The following is a 24,137-nucleotide window of genomic DNA, read 5'->3' as shown; positions in this document are numbered from 1 at the left end:
TCGCCATATAACCCGATCTTGGGAAGGCGATGGTCCTCCATTCTGGAGACGTGACCTACCCAGCGCAGTTGGATCTTCAGCAGCGTGGATTCGATGTTGTCGGCCTCTGCCATCTCGAGTACTTCGATGTTGGAGATGAAGTCGCTCCAAAGAATGTTGAGGATGGAGCGGAGACAACGCTGGTGGAAGCGTTCTAGGAGCCGTATGAGCCACTCACATACCACTTTGCTAACCACAGAGCACCTAAAAACTTTATGGTTTTAATTAGCTTAAGCTTAGAACCAATTAAAATATGATCATAATTATACTTGTGTGGTTACAGTGTGAACAGAATTCCCATTTAAAAAAATCTATTTAGACAATCGAATCTATATTACCTAATGTTATCTTTATAACGTTATTTGGAATCGACTGAGTATTGATTTATGATAGCATACATTTGTGGTGTCTAGTGTACTTTTAAAAAAGCATTCCAAAATAATTTCTTAAACTTATCCTTCAGCTTAGCTCATATGGGAAGAAGGCCTTTCCCAACATCAATATTCACACGAGTTTTATTGGTGCTATTGCGTTTCGAAAATGTACAACCTCCACAAGACTAAGTTGCCCCAACACTACAGATTCCAACCAACCGTTCGCATCATTCTCCCGTTGTGGTAATCGGTCATGAGGCCCCGATTATTGATCCAAGAAATAGTAACACATACTTGATCGATAGCACGTTAAAGGTGGACTCGTTTCTTCCAATTACAACGAATACTATAACAAGTCATCTGGGAGAACTTAGACTCTATTGAAGGTGAACAACGATTAGATCATGAAAATATGAGATAGTTTATAAATTATTCAGTCTTTCTCTCTCTCGAATCTTTTTGCCTCATTTCCGTTGAATCCCACCCTCCAAGTGTGAATAGCCAGAAGAGTACGTGGCAAGAATGGGAGGACAAAGCTTTTTGTAGGCAAGTACATAATATACTGTATAGAACGATCACAGACAAACTGCTGCATTCAGCTGCATCTGAATTGTTATAGATTAAGTGGATCGATAAAACGCGAACTGCAGTATTTAAAACTGCCAAAAAGCTAAACAACATTCTTATCTGATTACTTATTGGTGTTAGTAGTAATATCAAAACACCTTCATTAGATAGTGAACATAATGAGTTAACACAGAAGCCCTTTTACAATGTATAAGGAACAATAGCATAGCCCAAACCCCATACGGACAGTAACGTTTAATCAAATAAGCTATGGGTTGTTCTGATCTGATTGTCCATTCGTTTGCGAACTGGAGCCGGGGCTATTTGAGGATAACAGTGTGTGGAGTGGTCAAACCAGGATGTCCTCATCAGACGGACCGCGGGCTCCCCCTGCTGCTTCAGCACAAAGCCGAAAAAGAACCGGAGCTCCCAGACAGTGCCTCAGCCCGCATTCATGTCCTTCCCATCCTAAGAGCTACAGAGAGAGAGAGAGAGAGAAATTGAAGGATGACATGTTTATTTCTCACTCCATTTAGAATGACATAATAGCGTGGGACAACTCATAGTTACATTAACAATGTATAAAGTCAAAGTAACTCGTTAGCAGAGAAAGTGAAATGACTCATTCCAAAAGCCCACTTGGGGTTGATGCGATGCAGCTTTATGCAGCCGGACAGCAAGACAACGAAGTGGCTCACTTAAGTAAACGGTGGCCTGCCTTCCCTTAAAATCTTCAGCCAGGCTGTTAAAATACTGGGGCGAGCCACCGTTCGCACATCCACAAAGTTCCGTGAACAGTGATTAATATTTAAGACGACCCTGGCGTCAAGATGCGACTTTGCAATTATAATTCAAACCATTAAATCAATTTTTAAAAAATCGTTTAAATGATATTAATGAAACATTTTAAAAAAATCAAAATTCCCTCTAATGCACGTCGCAGAATAATTTGCTTTTGGAGAGCAAGTTACCCAAAGGAAAGAAAAAAAACCCCACTTATTTCGTACGCGCGGCTACAAAATGAAAACGGGCTCCATTGGCGCAACATTAACAGATACCAATAGGGGGATAGACGACGACAGTTCAGGCAATGTCCAATTTAAATTCAGTACAAGTGCCTTACCACTGGAGTCATCTTGGAGGTCCTTGGAGTTTTCTGCGGTGCCCTGTTTTCTTTTTTTGGAAAATAATGTTAGAGCGAAAACAGACGTCTCATTCGTTTGCAACCATGTTAAACTGGTAAAGGATTCGCTGATACCTATGGGTTTTTTTTTGGTCTTCATCAACTTGCAGGGGAACAACGAAACTATTATTGAACACTTGAAAAACATCCTTCTGAGAACTGGCAGCCGATTCCAACTTCCTCTTCCCATGCAGTGTTGTGCAGTTTAAGAGTGAATACATTTATATGATAAGAGTCTGTATCTTCCGCGTCGTTTGCTGCGGGCAAACAACGCTTGTTACTTTATTCTGAAGTGTCTATTTTATCCACAATCAAGCTCACAGCAGCTTTCATCCAAAGCAGTTATTTGTCTCCTGATGTGGTGAGCGACAGACAGGGCTTAAAGCACCAGGCCTGGTTTGAAAAGGAAAAGGGGGACTTCCTGCTGTTTGCACAATTGGACTGAAAGGTGTCAATCATTATTACCAATAAATGTGACCCAAAAACCCTCCAGGCTGTGTTTCGAGGATTGTATCTATTCAACAGCGCTCAAGCAGGAGTGCATGGCAGCAGCGTTCATGTGTCAATGCGAAATGAAGAACCGCCGAGAGGGGAAAATACTGGAGACGCAAAAGGATGAGAAGAAAATTGTTATTTGGAAGAAACGAGGAGGGAGCTGGAGGGTGAGGCGTGGTGAATGGAAAGGCCTGTCAACTGGGCTCCGTGCATAGATAAACCATGATTCACAACACATCAAACGTCCAGTGAATGCTCACAACTACAGGTTCATAAGGCAATTCATCTTCCTTTTGTGCGCTGTCGCTAGGAAGGAGGCATGACAGACTACAGAACAACAAGAGGCTCTTCCCCCCACCATGTCCCTGCTGAACACTATTCCCTAAATTAAGCTCTGTGGTTTGCTCATAATACACATCCCTCTATTCCCCACATGTTCACGTGTCCCTGAAACCCTACTATTATATCTGGTTCTACTTCTGGCAGCCCGCTCCAGACACTGTCTGTAAAAAGCAAACCTCCGCCTTAAACTCTCTCCCTGTCTCCTTTGGGGCACGGCACAAACTCCAAAACTCGAGCTGAGGAAATCCAAGATCAGAAATGCAGCTCGCTCATTGTGATAAACTGAACAAAATTTCCTATTAGTACCGTGTTTTATTTTTTTAAAATCGCTTTTGACAAAGTGATTCACACAACAACCCCCCCCCCCCCCCCAGTAGTTGACACTAATAGGGCGACTGGCTGTTGCCCTCCACCGCCGTCCACAGATGCTTCCTGACCCGCTGAGTTCCTCCAGTATCATATATGTTGACACTGATACTGTTGAATAAGCTCTAAGAATTTAATGGACTCACTGAGCATTAAAATGAAGTTTTATAATCACTTCCCCAAATCCGGTTTACCACAAATGTGTCAATGTATTCTGCATCTAATCGAGAAACTTTATTTGCAGACCATTCATTGCTGGGCTTTACTTTTCGATTTAAGCAGTCGGCTGCTTGGCAGCTTTTTTCCCCCTCTCAGTAGGTTCTGCTTTCCCTCGTGTAACCCGTAACCCTCAACATTGGCAATGGAATCCGAAACCATCTCACTGCCATCTGAGATGCCACTCAGAGAAAATAAAAGTTCTATTATATGTCCATTTCGTTTCTATTATGTAAAGGTTCCATTATTGGCATGTAATACTACATTTAGAATGTAACATGTAGGAAATTCTTTAACCTTTGGCTACCGTGAGGCAGACAGAAAGTCTCCACTTGGTCCAGCGCCCCTCACAGGTGTTCCCAGGTCGTCTCCCCTCCAAGTACTGACCGGGCCTGAACCTGTTTCGCTTCTGAGATCAGACCATCTCAAGAGGCGTATTCAGGCTATGAGGTGCTGGATGTATTTATCAGCAATTGGTTTCAAGGATTGAACCATAACTCCATTTACAGGTATTACCTGCTTTACATTGTGGAGCGTGGGATTTATATAGGTGAGGTCAAAACACTCGGTGAGTTTAATGTGTCTTGGGATCCAACCGAAATCTTTTAACCAGGTCAAGATTGTCTTGCCATTTCGCAATAAAAAAAAAACCAAAATCACCGAAATGCTGGAGGCACGAGGCTGGTGTGACTCTCGCCCATCTACACAAAAATCCGGGCGAGAGAATCTGGAGGAAGCCCAATAAATCGCCGGAAGAACTCAGCGGGGCCAGGTTGAAAGGGTCAGTCAACGTTCTAGTCTTGAAGGGCTATCGAAACGAACTGGAGCTCGGTAAAGCGCCCCGACCCGAATCGTTGACTTGACCTATCTTTACCCCTGGATGTTGCCCGACTCGCCGAGTTCCTCCAGCCGCTCACTGCTTGCCCCTAAACCATTCTACTACGGTCACCAAAATTCTGGTCCGCAGTCCTGCGATGCTCTTGGCAGTGTTTGAAGGGAGGAGGGATTTATTTATTTTTTACAAAGGGCATTTGAGTTACAAGCACATCCAAATCCCCACTCAAGAAGTAACCACCGAAAAGAAAAGGTGGGAATCGGATTAAACACCTTCCCGATCAATAAAATCAATGTTTTCCGAAACTTACTGGAGCTAAACAGGCAAGGTCACGGCTTTGAACCGGTAGCCGCTCAATGCGTAATTAGGGCGCCCATCTCCTCTCACTGTTTACAAGAGCCTCGTTGGGGACACAAATGAAAAGAAAATCAGTTATACGCCTTATAATCTTTTAAGGCGCTCATATGTTACGTCCTCTTTGTCAATATTTGATCACCAGTCTTGGTTTCCACTGGAAATATTGATTTAAGCCATTAAGCGTGGTTGCTTGGACAGCAGTTATGCTCCTTTGTACAAACCCTGATATAACCTGCTTGCCGATTAACATACCTCCCCCCCCCCTCCCTCACTCCATCCTTTCCTCGCATCAAAACAAATGGGAGGTTCCCCTTTGCTCTTTGAATTCTGTGGTCCAGCCGGGAGGAGTCAAGAGATGGGGTGAGAAATCAGAAGCAAGACACATAGATTTGGCCATCACCCCCCCCCCCCCGACCCACCCAACTCGTTTCTAACATCAAAAGGTGCTTGAATTATTCAGTGTATCTATCATTATGCACTTTAATGCGATCACGTTTTTTCGTGTAAGATTCCCTTTGGAAGTTTAATCTTTTAAATAAAAGGAGAATGGATTAGTAGGTCAGGTAGCATTTCTAGAGAAAGAAACGGAGTTAACACTTCAGGCTACGCTGAAAGCTCTGCGGTCTGACCTGCTGGGTATTTGTGCCATTTTCTGTATTAATTCCGAATATCCAGCTTCTGCAGAAAATTGCTTTATGATTTCATTATTTATTCCTTCTTTATTTATGGTATTCAAGCACAGCACCATTTTTTAAATACGTTTATGCAAATTGCTGTCTATACCAGTAGCTGATGACATAATAAAAGCACACAATGCTGGAGAAACTCAGCAGGTCAAACTGTGTCCTTATATAGCAAAGGTAAAAATGCATAACTGACATTTCTGGATCAAGGTATACTTGATTACTTATCTGGCGTAGCCCAACGCCTTTACCGCGCCAGTGGTTGGGACCAGAACGGGGTACGAATCCCGCACTGTCTGTAAGGAGTTTGTACATTCTCCCCATGTCTGAGTGGGTTTTCTATGGGGGCTTCGGTTTCCTCCCACCATTCAAATCGTATAGGGGGTGTAGGTTAATGGGGTCTAAATTGGGTGGTACCGACTCCTGGGCTGAAATGGCCTGTTACCGTGCTGTATGTCTAATTTAAAAAAATACTGAAGTGGAAAAATACATTTGCAAATTGTTAAGATGTTAATTGATGAATGTTAATCAAATTCCACTGTTTTTGTGAAGAGAATCGCATATATTTTAAATATAATTCTCCTGAAACTATCTCTTCTATAACAGTTGGAGCAATGAAATTTTATTTATCTCAGTAAGGATTTTGATGGTCTCAGTATAATTTTTAGGATGAACCAAATTACAGTCAAAATTAACCATCACTGTTTTTACAATTAATTCAATATTTAGTAATTACAGACATTTCTAAACAAGGCACAGATGATAATTGAAACATGGAGCGTGAGTGAAACCAAATTCCATGAGGAAATTGTTAGCATAAATTATTCCAAGAACAGAAGAAAATTGTCTTAATTACAATCTTTGAAATATACAATAATTAAAGCTCAACTTTTGTCGCTCAGTTGCACGTTGCCAGTGCTCCCATCAGCTACCAAACAAAATCAGTTTAAAGAAAGTCATTTTCCTTTGCAGCTTAAAATATTAAAACTACTACCTGGTGAATATTGGATAGTTACTAATTTGAGCAGTGCATCTGCACAATGCAACTAACAAAACTGCCAAAATGGCATGGCTTGGTTAGAACTGTAGAACATTACAGCTTAGAAACAACTCCTTCAGTGTTTCTAGTCTGTGCCTAATCCCACTAACCCGAACCCAATCCATAGCACTCCATACTCTTCCCATCTATGTACCTGACAAAATTCTTCTTGGATGTTAAATTTGAGCCTGCATTCACCACTTCATAAATCTGAACTATTATTTTAGAAGGTCAATCACCAAAGCCCTCACATTGGCCACAACTGGATGATATTGCAGAGAAGTAAACTTTTTCACTTGTCTCAACAGAAGGATTCATTGCCCCCTTTTTCTTGTCTTTCAGCTGGGGATGACTCTATCCGACAGTAAAGAAAGTAACATGTAACATTGATATCAGATTCAATTGTGAGAGATAGATGCAGAATATGCAATATTAGGTTTTTAAAAAATCAAATGAAAAGAAAGTAATCCTACCACAGATGATCGTAACATTAATAATGAACAATTTGTAGAAACAAAGATGATTTTTATCCTGGTCACAATTTATTGCAGCTCTGAGAAATTCTTAGCTTCTTCTAAAATTCCACTTTTCTCTCAACCAATTTATTGCTTAAACCCTAAAGGCTTAACAGATAACCTATTAATGAGAAAGTTGTAGGTCACTACACATATATTACCAGATCAATACTTGAAAGTAAAACTATTGATTATAACTTTTGCTCATTCAACTAAAGATGCCCTTTCAGTTATTCTCTTGTAGTTTTTCATTGCCTTGACAACCAGTAGCCAGCTGTAGGCAGTTTTTTTTTAATGGTGAAAATCAAATAAACTATTATCTGACCAATTGAAAAGCATCCTGCTGGCCCAAAGAATGACAGGTCATATAACAAGGTAGCAGATTTTTAAAAAAACACTTCCTATTATTTTTTTAAATTAAGTTGTCAATTGTCAGCAATGATTATTTGCCATTTTAACAGAAATTGAATTAGAACGAATTCATTCTGCATTTCAGCTCTGGAGTCGGAAGCTGGACCTGGATTTTGAGAACAAAACTTAAACAATTCATAAAATTGCATCAATGCAATTTTATATCATTAAAGTTTTAAATTTAGACATAAAGCACAGTAACAGCCATTTTGATTCACAAGTCCATGCCGCTCAGTTTACACCCCATTAACCTACATCCCAGGTACATTTCTGAATGGTGGGAGAAAACCGGAGCCTCCAGAGAAAACCCACGCAGGAGAACATACAAACTCCTTACAGACAGCATAGGATTTGAACTGTGTCCGGACCCAATGGCTGGCACTGTAAAGGCAATGTACTAACCGCTACACCAACTGTCCCAACTCATAAGAGCGACTATGATTAATTTAATTGCAACCAAATTGAGTATGCATGGAATCTTGTTATTAAGAAGTGTGTTCTGATAAAATTAGGCAATATCTAAGGCAAGTGAATAATTAACATATTCAAATGGTTAAACACATATTTTTACAGGTAGTTATTGTTATAGTTGCATAAAATCAGTCAAAAAGTATGATTGTCTTCAATAAGGTCCAGAAAGTATTAGGTCATTCAGAACACAGTGTTTCAATTATCACAGTTTGTGTGAGCAGATCCAATGACTCAAATTCAATCTCAACTTTTGGTGCTGTCTGCGTGGAATTTCCATGCACTCCCTGTATCCACATGGGTTTCGTCTGTGTGCCCCACTTTCCATAGCAGAGATGTGCAAATTGGTCAATTAATTGGCCATTGTAAATACCTCCTAACAGGTCGATGGTTATAATTGGTGTAGAATTGCATGAAAATGGGAGAACAAAAAAAAAGGGATTGGTATAAATTTAGTCCAACTGGATGCTTGATAGTCAATATAGACTTGATGACTGTTTCTATGCCTGTCTGACTCCATGTGTAGTGTACAACTCTACCTATTTTTAAAGGTGATTCCCAACCAGGGGTATTTATTAAAAATATAAACTGACCTTCTTTGGAAAAGATCTCTTCTTAAGGTCATAAAAACAAGGAAACCATGTAACAAAGTTAGCTAGCTGCTTTATAACAAGAAAGAAAATTTGTTAAATACAAAAATTCTACTTTGTTATATTTTTCAGTCACATGACTCTTGCAAGAAGCTAAAGATTTTGGAATTTGGAAAGGAGTGAACATGTTTTTATCCCTTCTGGAAAGAATATTGAAAATTGGTTTCATGGAAATATTTACAATTCCAAGTAGACATTGTTCTCATCCATTATTGAATTTCTCTAAATAATCTTCACCTTTCATAGTCTTACATTGTGCTCTGTAACTATTTTACATAACAGTATTAGCAAGTGATTCTGCTGAAATAAAGATAATTTTAGAACAGTTTGTGCATAAAGGGCAATACATATACATGGAGTGGATGTTTTACATTATTCATTTAAGTCTTCATTGTTTCATTGAAAAACTCATTACTAGCCTTGAAAGGCTGTTTCCTCACATCTGAATCATATATTCCTTATAAATTTAGGTGAGTCATTTCACATTTCATATTTGTGTAAGGGAAACCAATCAGTTGCTTGTATACAGGTGTGATAAGAAAGGGGTGATGAGGGAGAAAATGGAGTGCAGGCATACATTTTATGTAGGTTTAAAAACAATAAGTTATTAACACTAAACTGCAGCTCCAGCCAGATTCTATCAACATAGACAAAATGAATCTCTCGGAGTCAGCCTTGACAAGTGCTCCCCACAAATAAGCCGGTTAGGTAGCCAGTTCACATTCACACAGACAACAAATCAGCTCAGAAAAAAGTGCAATTACCAGCTAATACTTTGAACATTTAAAAGAGTACCAAATAAAGATTGGAACATGATATAAAATAGAAACAGACTTTTCAGAACCATATTTTTCAGGGATGAAATATCTAACTTTTAAGGTTAGAATGTATTGTTTTGAAATATTTAAATGAGCGAGTATTAATCCACTTTCACCTGGGTTTAAAACTCATAACTAATACAAAGAACGAAACACATTCAGCAAGTGTTATAGCAAGAGTATTTAGCAAGTCTCTGAAATTATCATTAATTGTCTGCTTTCCTGACAGAGAAAGCTGTGGACGGAAGTTGCCTGTGTAGGAACACTGAATTACTGAAAACACCTTCATGCCTTCAATGTTAAGCTATGTAAAGGTGAAAATACCAAAGTTGTTATTAGTTTCTAGATGTAATTACCATGCAAACTGATAATTTCAACATCATTTACACAAGAATGAGTGGACAATGCTGTTATTTTTATTGGATGGAAAATGTATTTCCCCTACTATTACTTAAGCATTTTTAAATGAGAGAGTAAGTCCCTGTAAAATTGAACATTTAAAAAAAATAATAAATCAGTAAAAACAACCTTATTGCTTGTAATGTTAAACATTTTTCACCCATTGTGATTTTCTAATATTCTCTTAAAAATGTGCCATTACCAAAGAATGAAAGATTGCAAACAGGTTAAACAAGATTTCTGACATATTGTAAATGGTATTTATTGAACAAGTAAATTGATGTTATGCAAATAAAATCTGTTGGGCTGATATGACACAGGTCATTGGCTCTGATAGTAAGGTTCCCATGTGTGTCAGTTGATGCTGAGGTCAGGATGTTACTTTGAAAGGAAATATTGCATAATGTATAATGGATGATCAATACATAATTGCATTTTTTCATCAGCTCCAAAACTGAATTTTCTTCCTCAGATTTAACAGTTAAAAATGAAAAATTGGAATTGATTTCTCTAAAAACTAACACAAACGAGTTGGAATGTTCATTTCTATATTCCTATCTTTTATAAAAATACCCACCTGTGGTATTCATCATAAATATATAAAAAGGTAACCTATTCATACTTCTTCCAAACAAATTAAAGGAAATAATCCAAAAATAATCAATATAAATATCAAATGATTATTTATAGAAAATGTTTCCTTTTGCAACACCACTCACTGTGCATTTTGCTTAACTCCTGACACTCTCCAATGCTGTTTAAGTAAATTAACTGGCTGTGATATTTTGTATTGATTTTCCATGCCAGGGAGTTTATTCAATTTTATTATGATGTGGTTGTTCTCATTCACAAATCAGAGCCTTTTGATGAATAAGGTGGAAGGAAGGCTTAGAAAGCTTAATTGTGAATTGTTATTTAATATTGATTTTTTGATATCATGAGTTAATTTATCATTTCTTTATATTTACATGAATATTTGAATTAATTTTGATTTCTTTACGAACAGTAAGACTGAAAATTGATAAATAAATAGGCTGAAAGGATCCTGGCTTTCGGTGGAACCTGGCAAAACTGGGTGACACTTACTGTGGATATTAAGCAGTCATTGGTGCACTTCCCTCTTTTGCCAGCCAAGTCAGATCTTCAATGAAAGGTGAGCTGCCCCAGAGCATTAGTTGTCTTAGACCCGTGAGCATTGGAGCCTAGTCCTCCAAAGGAAGGCCAGCTTCATGCTGCTTGATCAGATTGACTGGTTCTGTTTGAAGTTCAAAGTTCATATTTATTGTAAGAGTACATACATGACATCACATTCAACCCTGAGATTCTTTTTTTCTGCGGGCCAGGCAGAATTTCTACTTATCGATAGAGCAAAACTATACTCAAGGAAAGATATGTATACAAAAGAGAGAAATGTAAACAAATAAAGAAATATAAATGTACAATACAGAAAATAAGTATAACTGGACAACAAAAATTTTGCTTCCTGTACATTTTTGGGTATATTTTATGGATTTTAGGCAGCTGATCATGAAAACCACCCTAAAGTTTGCCTATCACATACTGTGTTTTAGATATAATCTATTTTTGTGATTTCCTGTCATATTGTAAGTCTACTTCAAGTAGACAAAGCCAAGAAGTGTAATAGATAATTGAAAATTCATTTTTTGCATTTGCATTTCGACTCCTTCCCTGCTTATCTTGGTGCAGTTAGACGTGAACATGGTGAAAGGTTTCACCAGGACATTGCACACAATAGGCATCAGATACTGAGTACAAGCAAAAATCCGTGGCAAAACATGCTTAGATCAGTTGAACTAAAGCAATGTTTCAGCATCAATATTTGATTAAACATGCTACATTCAATAAAAGTTAATTCAATGTTTCTCCAACTTGCTACATGATACAGCAAATCTGAAATTATCTTTGTGTCCAACTTGAAGTTGTCAATCTGAATAAACTGTTGTCCAATGTAATCGAGTAAGATCTATTTTCAAGAATCTGTGATCACCGGAGGAGTCACGTGACGCAATGGCTGAGATGGCTGCTTTGAACAATGCTCCACATTTATCCTTTAAATATTCACTGTTAACATTATATTTTATTATGGTGGCAGCCCTAAAGTGTTATTGCTCATTTAAGATGTCAAAACAACCTAAGGTGACAGCTTCTGGAGATATTAAGAGATATTTGAGGTTGCAGTGCAGGAAGACTTGGATCAAAATTTTGGAGAGCCATCTTCTCTTTGGGGTGGGGGTGGGGGTGGTTGGGTGCAGCAGGAGGTGAATCATGACTTGGCTGGCATTTATGTGGCTTTGAAAAAAATCTCGGATGACCTGGTAGGCCTTGAAGATATATGCTCTTCTATAAGGTTAGTGGAGTCAAAGTTGTCATCACTGATAGATAGGCTTGCAGAGGTCAAGAAGTGAGTTCACTATCTAGAAGCAATGGATAGTGAATGAGTAGTTAACCCATTGGCTACCAAAGTGGATATTGAACAGCTAACAGATAAAATGGAGAACTGTAATTGGCACAACATTCTCTGATTCACCGGCATTCCAGAGAGAAAGGAGGGGGATGATATAATTGGATTCATAGATAAATTAGTCTCAGAGCTTGTTGGCGATCAGGAGAGAAAACTGGAAATAGAACATGCACACAGGTTGCTGGGATCTAGACCCAGTACTGGAGATAGGCCTTGGCCTATCCTAGAAAGGTTTCTCAGGTCAACAGATGGAGATTTGGTGCTACAAGTGGCAAGGGTCAAGGTCAGGTTTTCCTTGGACAATAATCACTTTATTATTTTTCCTGACTTCTCCAGATCCACACAAGTAAAATGAGGAAAATTTAAAGAATGTAAGAAGATGCTTCAGGGGCAGAATGTGAGCTTCATGCTGCTTTACCCAGCCAAGCTAAGAATAAAGACTTAGGATAGCTTTAAGCTTTTTGACTGTCCATATAAAGCAATAACATTTATTGAGGAGATGAGGTAGTCTAACTACAATAGTTAATTTGAGCAAGATGTGATTAGGGGTATATTTGCTTTTTTAAAATAAATCTTGCTGAATTTTATTTTACTGAAGCTACCTTATTCTCACTAGGACTGCTCTGTTGACTCTAAAATTGGACTGGCACAGTTTCTGAGCATTTATCTAGTTGGAGAGTTTCATGAACCATAATTCCTTGTGGAAGGGACATTTGGCAATATATTTCTTTGGACACTGTGGTGTGCAGGAGTTTTATGTGCCATTTTGTTACTTTTCAGTTTAAATGGGGATTGATGAGTCAGCGTCAACATATTGTGATGTTTTTGTTTGTTTGTTTTAATTATGACTTCTCTTAATTCAGACAAATTATGTTTCACTGCATGGAATGTTAATGGACTGGGGAATCATCCTATAAAAAGAAGAAAAGTATGAATAAGCTTAAGAGAAAAAAAATGGGTTGTGGTATTTCTACAGGAAAGACATTTATCAGTAGAGGAATGAGTAAAGCCACTGGGTTGTTTTATAGATCATGTTTTTTACAGTGCAGGTCAACAAATAGGAGGAGCATTATAACACTTATCAATAGGCAACTGCAGTTTAGATGTGAGAAACAGATCAAAGATGAAGCAGGAAGAATTCTTATTATTTTGGCAGAAATAAAGAACCAACATTGTTTTAGCAAACATATATGCATTTGATATAGAAGATGCAGGCTTTTTTGTGGAGTTAATGACATTACACTTCGGGGGATTTTAATTTGGTAATGGATCCAATCATTGACCATAGTAATGTATTATCTAGAACCTCAAAGCCCACTGTGATGGTACAAAATATGTGTAAGGCCCTCAGACTCATAGATGTTTGGCACCTGAGGAATCCCAGTGATAGGGTCTACACTTTTTACTCTGCAGTTCATAAAACATATACAAGGATTGATTTCTATCTAAGTCACTTACTCAGTTGGTGTTTCGATGTGCAGTTGGTAATATTATAATATCAGATCATGCTTGTGTTTGTCTAGAGACAATACCTCAGAAAATGCAGTCACATAGATGGAGATTTAATTAATCCTTGTTACAAGATTCAATATTTAGGCAAGCTACGAGACAACAAATCAAGGAGTATTTAGAGTTAAATACTCCCATGGTCTCTTTGGCAGGGATTAATTGGAAAGCCCTGAAAGCAGTTCTGAGGGGATATACTATTCAACATACTTCTTGTATCAAAAGAACAGAATAATCAGAAAGTACAAATTTAGCAATAAAATCAAAGAGATCGACACAAAATTGAAGCAGCAGATGTCATCTAAAGACTTGAGAGAATTAACATAGCTGAAATATCAATACAATCAAATATTATTTCAGAATGTGGAATTTTGGCTTTTTAGGGCAAGACAAAGGCGATTTGAATTGGAGGAAAGAGCTGGCAAGCTTCTGGCAAGGTGTATAAAACACAGGGAATCAATGTCTGTCATCCCAGCTATTAGATCAGCAACTGGTGATATTTTGACAACACCTAAAGATATTAATGATGTGTTTCAAGAGTTTTATAAGGACTTAGATGCGTTTACCTCCAACTCTAGTGAGGACAATATTGATAGTTTTCTGAGGCCATTAGGGTAACCTATGTTGATGAAAGAACAACAACAATGGTTGGATTCTGCAATAACATTGGAAGAAATTAGATGTTACCTATTGGGAAAGCTCCTGGTCCAGATGGATTTACTGCAGAATTTTTTAAATGCTATGCAGAGGAGCTTTCCCCACTACTATTGGATATGCAAAATGAATCTATAGAGCGGGGTATTTTACCCACAATTTATCACAAGCACCAATTGCATTGATTCTGAAAGAGGATAAAGACCCATGTGAATGTAAGAATTATAGAGCAATTCACCTAATTCCAACAGACGTGAAAATCTTATCAAAGATTCTTGCAAACTATTTAGATACTGTAATAACTAGCTTGATACATAGTGATCAGGTGGGATTTATTAAGGGCTGCAGCTGCTCTGATAATATCAAGTGTCTTGTGAATATTATGTGGTCGGTGGCCAATAAACAATCACCTATAGCAGCTATTTCACTCAATTCTGAAAAAGCATTTGATCTGATGGAATGGGGATATTTGTTTAAGATTCTTCCATTTTTTGGATTTGGGCCCATCTTTTTAAAATGGACTGGATTGTGGTGCAGCCTGAGGCAGCAGTTCAAACTAGTAGTTATATTTTACCTAATTTCTCTCTTAGGAGAGGTATTGGACAGGGTTCTCCACTTTCGCCAATGTTGTTCTCTAGCTTTGGAGCCCCTGGCAGCAGCTCTTAGAGACAATGAGAATTTTGTAGGGATGTCCAATGGAGGATATGTTAATAAACTGACGCCCTTTTGTGGATGATATTTTATTATTTATGTCGGACCCTTTCGGTTGGTGCCAAGTCTTTTGAATGTTGTAATGTCTTATTCTAGATTCTCAGGTTATAAGATTAAATGGACAAAATCAGAAACATAACCTTTGTCGGCATATTGCTATGAGAGCTGCTGTGTGAATAATTCTGACACAAAGTCCACACACTGTACAACAGGCTTTAATTAAACTTGTACACACCAGTCTCAGTACACTCCTGGCTCCTCGTGTCTGACTACTCCCAAAGGGGCGTACTCGAGTCTTTATACTGGTTAATGATTGACAACCAGCAGGTGGGGTTAGCTTCCCAGGATGCCTACCTGCAGGTATAGTGGTCACCTCCTGCAGTAGGCTGGTAGGAGTGCGGCCAGTATCGCCACAACTGCCCTGCATCTGCTTTTCACCCAGGCCAATTTCATTGGGCCAAAGAAGAGTATACAATATTTAGGTATTAATTTTTCTCCCCAATTGGAGGATTTAAAGATAAATTTTGATCCATTATTTTGGAAAATTTCATGTTATGCAGATAGATGGTCATCATGGTACAGGGTACTTGTCAATATTGTGAAAAGTATTCCAAAGGTGAATAGTATTCCAAAAGTTAATTACCTGTTCCATTCTTTACCAGTGATAAATGGGAGTTTTTCAGGTTGGCAGAGAGTGGTAAGTGGGGTGCCACAGGGGTCGGTGTTAGGCCCACAACTGTTCATCATTTACATTGATGACTTGGAGGAGGGGACAAAATGTGGTGCAGCCAAGTTTGCGGATGACACCAAATTGAGTGGAAGAGCAAATTGTAATGAGGATGTGGAGAGTCTGCAGAGGGATAGAGTTAAGCTGGATGAGTGGGCAAAGGTCTGGCAGATGGAGTACAATGTTAGTAAGTGTGAGGTTATCCACTTTGGCAAGAAAAATAAAAGAGCTGAATATTATTTAAAGGGTGAAAAACTACAGCATGCTGTTGTGCAGAGGGACTTGGGAGTGCTTGTGCATGAATCGCAAAAAGTTAGGTTGCAGGTGCAGCAGGTTATTAAGAAGGCAAATGGAATGTTGGCCTTCATCGCTAGAGGAATTGAGTTCAGGAGTAGGGAGGTAATGTTGCAACTGTATAAGGTACTGGTGAGACCGCACCTGGAGTACTGTGTCCAGTTCTGGTCTCCATATTTGAGGAAGGATATACTGGCTTTGGAGACGGTCCAGAGGAGGTTTACTAGGTTGATCCCTGGTATGAAGGGGTTGACTTATGATGAAAGATTAAATCATCGAGGATTGTATTCGCTCGAGTTCAGAAGAATGAGAGAAGATCTTATAGAAACATATAGGATTATGAAGGGTATGGATAGGATAGATGTAGGAAGGCTTTTTGAGCTGGCCGGGGAAACTAAATTGAGAGGACACAGTCTCAAGATTCGGGGGAGTAGATTTAGGACAGAGATGAGGAAAAATAGTTTTACCCAGAGAGTAGTGAATTTTTGGAATTCTCTAACCAGGGAAGTGGTTGAGGCTGCCTCATTAAACATATTTAAAATTCGGTTAGACAAATTTTTACATGATAGAGGAATTAGGGGATATGGGGAGAAGGCAGGTAGGTGGAGTTAGGTCATAAATTAGATCAGCCATGATCGTATTGAATGGCAGAGCAGGCTCGATGGGCCATTTTTGGCCTACTTCTGTTCCTACTTCCTATGTTCCTATGTTCCAGTACAAATCCCATTAATGTATTTTAAACAATTTGACAAATTTTAACCTTGATAAATTACAATTGCCAGTTGAAAGAGGGGGCTTAGGTTGGCCAAATATAATGTACAATTATGATGCTTTTACTCTTAAGTATTTCGAACATTGGTCTCTCCATCCAGAGAGTGCCTCATTTGTATCATATTGAGTGTTCTGCTCTTTCTCCTATCCCTCCATTATAATGTTTTGTCTATTAAGTTACCTCCTGAGGCAAGATCCCACCAAATTATATCACATATGAATTTCTTCTGGAATAAGTTAGGCAGATTATTTAAATTTAATTCATATTTGAATAAAGCCTTGAGTATTTGGATGAATCCTGAGTTGTGTATTGTTAAGTCCCCTTTTTTTTCTGGAGGGAATGGCAAGGGAAAGATATAATTAAATTGGGAGACTGTTATAATGATTAAAATCCTTTAATCAATTAATCCAACAGTATTTCACAATTTTGGAGATACCTTCAACTATGTCATGTGCTACACACAACTTTTGGTTCTACACAAACCCCAAAGTTGCTACGATACTGTCTACTGTACTGTATTATAAAGGACACAAAGCCGCTTTTATTATTCAGCCTTAACACAAATCTCAGGGGATAGACTTTTATTGGGTCTTAAAAGAGCATGGGAAATAGACCTGAGTGTAGGTTTTGAGATGGAAGTATGGGACAAAATTTGTAGAAGTATCAAAATATTTCAAGAGACCTAACAATGAGCCTAATTCAGTTGAAGATTCTGAACCATTTTTTATTGAACTCCAGCCAAGTTATATAGATTAGGGTTGGAAAATACCCCTGAATGCTGATGCTATGAGGTGGATAAAGGGGACTTAATACATGTGCTTTGGTCTTGTCCCAAATTCAAGAATTTTGGATTGTGATACATAAGTATATTGGTGATGTTTTAGGTATTGAAATTCCTTTTTGCCCCAGACTTTTTGTCTTGGAGACACACTTGGGTTATCTGAGGGACTAGTATAATGGTAGGAAGGCAAATTATACTTAGAGGTTGGAAGAATTTGGGTGGACCATCATTTCAGGAGTGGGCCTCAGAAATGGCCAAGGTGGCAGCGTTTGGACACATGTCTTACATACAGTTTGATAAATTGGACATCCATACACAAAAATGGGGCAAATATCTAGGTTTCCTGTGGCGCAAATAGTGGTGGATGTTGTGGTGAAACATATGAATGAACGGCAGTTTTTTCAATTGTTAGAGGTCAAAATAGACACTAAAGGTGTCTATTGATATTTTTGCTGCCATGTTTGTTTCTACTTTATGCATATGTTTTGTAACTTACGATTCACATAACTTTAACACTGACTCAAGGGTTTGAGGAAACATTTTTTTAAAGAACTCAGTAAAATTTAAATCATAAAAAAAATCTGGAATCGCCAGATTTCAGGAAGTGAACATTTTGGGGGAAAAATTGTTGTCCAGTGTATTCAATAATAAATAATATGATAAGTAAGAGGTCCTTAAATGAGCCTCCGATTGAGTTTGTTGTTTAGGAGTCTGGTGGTGGAGGGATGGCAATTGTTTATGAACCTTGAGGTATGAGCCTTGTGGCATTTATATACCTCTTCCCTGATGCCAGAATTGAGAACAGAGCACATCCTTGGTGATGGGCATCCTTGATGTTTGCTACTGGTCTTTGATGGCAGCATTCCATGTAGATTTTCTCAACAGTGGGGAGAGTTTTGCCTGTGATATATGGGATGTGTCCACGACCATTTTTAGGGCTATCCGAGGTATTGGTGCCCCCATAACAGGCTGTGCGCAGTCAGAACATTTTCCACTAAACAGACGTAGTAGTTTGTCAAGGTTTTCGATGTCATTACCAAGCCCCCAAATGGTCCTGGGAACCTTTCACATGAGTAAAATAACTCACTGTCTTTACTCCATTCGAACCAATCTCTCACTGAAACTCTGCTCTCTATGCTGTGTTTTGTTCCACAGTACTTATGTTTGAATAGATGTGCTGGATAGCATGTAAAACAAATGCTTTTAATGTACATCATACTTGAAACTTGAGAGCTGATGAGATCCTGGTCAAGGAAAGCTAGCAAGTAGGCACTATCATTCTCTAATTTTTGGCATGTTTCCAACTCCTTCAATAACTTGCACCAAGCAACTCCATGAAACAAGGAACGTTGATAAAACCAAGGTACAATAATTTAGCAAACAGCAAGGATCTAACCTCCAACCATCTCGTAGCACTTCTTCATTACATTTACAGTTTCTGCTTTCCATTTTTTACATTATGTAGGAATTTCTAATGCCCATTGGATGGTATATTTATCCCAAGTCACCAATATAATTAAAGTGTTCTAAATGGAAAAGGTGCTCAGTGTGGAGCCTTTTAAGGCAAAGGAAAACACTGACTCACGTTGTTATCAGCAAACTGTTTGAATCTCTTTTTAGACCACTTTTTAAGTCACTTCCAGTTTGGCTATTCTAAAACCGGAAGTGATGTCATAAAACTCCCGCCACATTTCTCAGCCCGCGGGCTTCGTCCCCGAGGTGGAAGGGGTCCAGCATCATCTCAGCACAGGCCCCCGGGACTTGTTGTCAGCTGGCATTAAAAGCACCATTTGAATGTGGCCTGGCTCTTCATGTGGAAACATCACAGAGTAGTGTATCCTTTCTGGGCCAATTTCTGTTTCTTACAGCTGAAGTCCTGTGACTGCGGTCTGGAAGCTTGCACCTCCACATCCTCTTACTGGGCCTTGGCCAAAGCATTCAAGTCCAGGTCTCCCATGATGGAGTTGATCTCAGGTCTGGAGAGGGCGTCTGCAATGACATTATCTTTCCCCGACCCATGCCATATGTCCGAGGTGAACTCTGAAATGAAAGACAGATGTCATTGTTGTCTTGCTGTCCATGGGTCCGATATTTTCAACAGGGCAAAGATGAGGGGTTTGTGGTCAGTGAGTACGATGAACTGCCGACCCTTTTTGGAAATGGCAGAAGTGCTTCAGGGCCAGGTAGAGCACCAACATTTCCCAATTGAAGGTGGTGTATTTAAGTTTGGGGTATGTAGATAGCAACTGAAAAAGGTGAGTGGCTGCCAGTGACCATTGACTCGCTGTTCTAGGACTGCTCCAACTGCTGTATTGGAGGTGCCCGATGTCAGTGCCAATGGGGCATTCATGTGTGGGTGTGCTAGCATGGTTGTTTTGGTTAGAGCATCTTTAGATTCATGGAATGCTGTCTCTGCCTCAGGTGTCCATGTTAACAGTTTTTGTTTGCCGATCAACAGATGGAAAAGTTCAACTTTAGTGTCCGACTCCTCGTCTAGCAATGCGACAGCGTGCCAAAATTTTGTAGCCTCGCTGGTGATATTGCGTAAGTTGAATGGTGCATCCACCTGAATGAACCACGCCCATGGTCTGAGTGGCCAGAATGCTGGCAGCTTAATGGCAACTGTGCTCAGCGCTGGTTCGTCGGCCATTGCGTTGGGTTCAGACACGTCTGAACCTTTGGGGTCACCAAAGTGGCATCTTGTGAGATAGAGCTGCAAAGGAAAACACTGATTTGCATCGTAATCAGCTAAGAACTGTTTTAATCTCTTTTTAGCCCACTGTTTAAGTCAATTCCGGTTCGGCTGTTCAAAATTGGAAGTGGCGTTATAACACTCCCGCTGTGTTTCTCAGCCCGTGGGCCTCAACCCTGAGGTGGAAGGGGTTCAGCACCATCTCAATGCAGGCTCCAGGACTCATGGTCAGCCGGCATTACAGGGACAAGTTGAATGTGAAGCCACGCAACCCCCCCTCCCCAGCTGCCGCTACACTCAGGCTAGAATCAAAAGTAATGGGGACAGATGGTCAGTGTTGGGATGAATACTTGGTGGTTTCAACTTCAATGTTTGTGCCCCTGAGAACAATATCTAGAGTCATCAAGTATGATAGCATGGAAATAGTCCATCCATCCATTAATCTCATTTACATGCATTCAGCCCATATCCATCTATATGTTTCCTGTTCATATATCTGTCTAAATGTCTCTTAAATTTCACAATTCTCCCTCTTCTACTACTTCCTCTGGCAGCTTGTTCCAAGTACCCACCCCACTCTCTGCAGCTATCCATTCAGCCCTCCCTTTATCAATCTTTCCCATCTCACCTGAAATCTGTGCCCTGTAACTCTAGGTTCCCCTAAAGCTAGACTTCCCCTTGTCTAGTGTAATCAGGTAAGATCTATTTTTAAGAATCTGCCAGATTCTTAAAAAAAGATCTTACCCGATTACACTGGACAAAAATATCTTTTCAAAAGTTTTACTTCCTGAAAGAAAATTGGGGATTATGATAGACAATTAAAGCTGAACACAAAAATAATTTCAGATTTGCTATATCACATAGAACGTTGGAGAAACATTAAATTAATGTTTATTGGATTTATCCTGTTTAATCGCATAATGACGCTGACACATTGCATTAGTTCAACTGACCTAAAAATGTTTTGCTGCTGATTTTCATTGTACTCAGCATCTGATGCCTCTCATGTCAGTCTCCAACTATAGTCAGGCAGTATTGATGGATTCCAGTTGCCTTGATGCCCCTTTTCCATAGTCGCAATGCTTTGGTTCAATATTTTATCATGTTTGTCATTAACTCCACCAAGATCAGCAGGGATGAATCTAAGTTCAAATGCAGAAATGAATTTTCAATGACCTATTGCATTTCGTGGTTTTGTCTGCTTGAAGCAGGCTTAAAATATGACAGGAAGTCACAAAAGTAAGTTATGTCTAAAAAATGGTTGTGAGAGTAAAATTGTAGGGTGATTTTCATGACCGGCAGCCCAAAATTCATAAAATACACCCAAAAGTGTTCAAGAAGAAAAATCTTTGTTGTCCAGTGTTATCATTTAATAGTATGGACTGATGTCATGAGTCTATTTATCAGCCTGGGACAGTCAGGATTAAGCCCAAAGTAGCCCAGGTCAGTTCAGGGAACAAGGCTCCATGACATTGTCATTCAGATGCTGCAATGGCACTACTGATGCACTCGGGGAAACCTATAACTGTTCTGCTTAGTTCTGAGCTCAGGACTGCCCAAGGACCTCAGGATTATGCCCAAGATGGCCCCACCCTGAGCCTGGGTCACTCAGGTTGGAGACACAGAGAGATTAGAAGATACTGGAGCAGCATCAGTGAGAGAAACCATCTTGATGAAGTGTTCCAACCTGAAACGTCGACCATTCTCTTTGTCCTAATGATGCTGCTTGACCCACTGTGTTTCTCCAGTAGATTGTTTAATGCCTAAGATAGCCCATCTTAAAAATTAGGATAGCATGGCTCCAATGGCTAGAAGGCAAAGATGTGGTTGCCCTCATTCTAGCAGTCTAGTTGCTCCTTGGTCACTAGTAGCAGAGACCATTGGCTGCCACAATGGGCTGGAGATTTTGTTTTGCTACTGAAGGCAACAGGGTTCAGTGTAACAATGGAGGTAGCCACATCAGGAAGGTTGGTTAGAAAATAGGCAAATTATTCCCTATGCACGTTTGCTGATATTCCAATAATAAAAGACCAAGACAGTTATATAGGAGCAATCAGTAGGACTCCCCCCTGTGACTGAGTAACTAGGTCATGGAGTCTTGTCCCCCATCACATCGATTCACAATGTAACTGTTTACAGTTCTTTATTTGTTTGCATGTTTTCGTTGTGCACAGTTTGGTTTTGCACTACCAATAAATGGTAATTCTGCCTTGCATGCAGGACAAAGAATCTCTGGATTGTAAGTGATGTCATGCATGTACTCTTACAATAAATCTGAAATCTGAAATCCATGCAGTGCAGAGAGTGTACTGCATTCCTGCTGATGCTATCTTACAGATGGAATATTAAACAACACCAAAGGTTCAAGCCTCCCTTTTCACTATTTGAAGGGGATTTGGAGAAAACTCTCGGTGTTACGATCGGCATCTGTCCTTCAATCAACATCTCAAAAGCAAATTAATTGGCTTTTCGGACTTTGCAGCTTGCAAATTGGTTGATGGTTTATCTATTTTACAATACTTCAGCATGACACCCTTGGATCTCCTGAGTCTGAGGGTGCGCTATATAAATGTAAATTCTTCCTTTCTGTAATTCACGCCATGGCTGTTCTGAAATGAATCAGCGCAATGTGTTAAATCTGCGTTTGCACAAAAGCACAGGAAACCTTATTTCTGAGATGATATAAATATATGCCGATACGAGATCTACAGGTTTATTTGGAGCCCAGAATTAGTTTTCAGTAGAAATGGAATCCAAGCACAAGAATAAATGTTTTTGTGAGATCATTTCAATTAAAAATTATAGGCTGCAGAAATGAATTGTTCCTACCTCTGAGCACTCACTGCTGTGTCCAATTCTCCCGTGCATGAAATAAATAATTGGGCACAGAGGTAATGAAAGTACATTGCATACTAATTTAAACATCATTAAAATTCTTATCTTGTCTAGTGTCTGATGGTAGATGGTTGGTCCTGCACATTCATCCGATCATAATTGCACTAAATTTTGCATTTGCCTTCAGTTGAATGCTGTGAAACAAATTGCTTAAGAAGACTTATGAAGAGCCAGCAGGTACAAGAGAAACCTACCATGTCGCATTATAATGCTGGTTAATTTTGCAGTTTTCTTTTATTGGTGATTCTCCCAGTGATAAATGGCCGTAAGGATTGACCAATAGGGTTATCCTATGTTCAGCTTTGAGCATGTTAAAAAAAAACAATTTGAATGGGGAGCTATGGTTACACAATCACTTAAAATCCTAGCTACGGAAGTTGGTTATTCAGGCCGTCCAACCTGTCTTTCTACAGAAAAAGTCCACAAATCCAGATGCCAGAAATCCTCACCAACTGCGAATCCAGACTTCTTGAAAACTGTTGCTGAAATCTAGACTACCCGAGAATCCGGACTTCTTGAAATCTCTCGGCTTTTATGTGGATGCGTGTGTGCAGGTCTAAGCACCAGAGATACGCAACAGCAACAAGCGACCACACAGGAGTCGTGGATATGTTAAAAAAAAATTCTCTGTACTTTGTATTTTATATGAAAAAATGTTTTGTTAATAAACGATTAAAATTTACTTGCTTATTCCCTTTAAATTTGAATTTTAAAAGTACTACGTGAGAATCCATATAATCTGAAAATCTGGATTGACACAATTCCTGAGCAGTCTTGATTTTAGGACTTCTTCTGTATTCAAGTAGGTCATGAATTAAATCTGTATCTCCCATCTATTTTGTCATGTGGTACAGAAACAATCACTT

At 39.1% G+C, this 24,137-nt stretch overlaps 2 long non-coding RNA genes across 2 annotated transcripts; one reads left to right on the top strand and one right to left on the bottom strand.

The window, feature by feature from the left end:
• Positions 1–1,220: 1,220 nt before the first annotated feature.
• LOC138762802 (uncharacterized) lies at positions 1,221–5,544 on the bottom strand. The gene is made up of 2 exons (XR_011357158.1): positions 5,404–5,544; positions 1,221–1,455 (listed from the first exon to the last, which is right to left on the bottom strand). It is a non-coding gene; the product is annotated as an uncharacterized lncRNA (long non-coding RNA).
• Positions 5,545–5,650: 106 nt separating this feature from the next.
• Positions 5,651–23,910, top strand: LOC138762801 (uncharacterized). Its single transcript, XR_011357157.1, has 4 exons — positions 5,651–5,755; positions 9,588–9,672; positions 10,764–10,910; positions 23,685–23,910. It is a non-coding gene; the product is annotated as an uncharacterized lncRNA (long non-coding RNA).
• Positions 23,911–24,137: the final 227 nt, after the last annotated feature.

This window comes from Narcine bancroftii, chromosome 5 (assembly GCF_036971445.1).
Source record: "Narcine bancroftii isolate sNarBan1 chromosome 5, sNarBan1.hap1, whole genome shotgun sequence".
In the NCBI taxonomy this organism is placed as follows: Eukaryota; Metazoa; Chordata; class Chondrichthyes; order Torpediniformes; family Narcinidae; genus Narcine; species Narcine bancroftii.
Note: the sequence above shows the minus strand (reverse complement) of the source record. Positions and strands in the feature narration are given on the sequence as shown.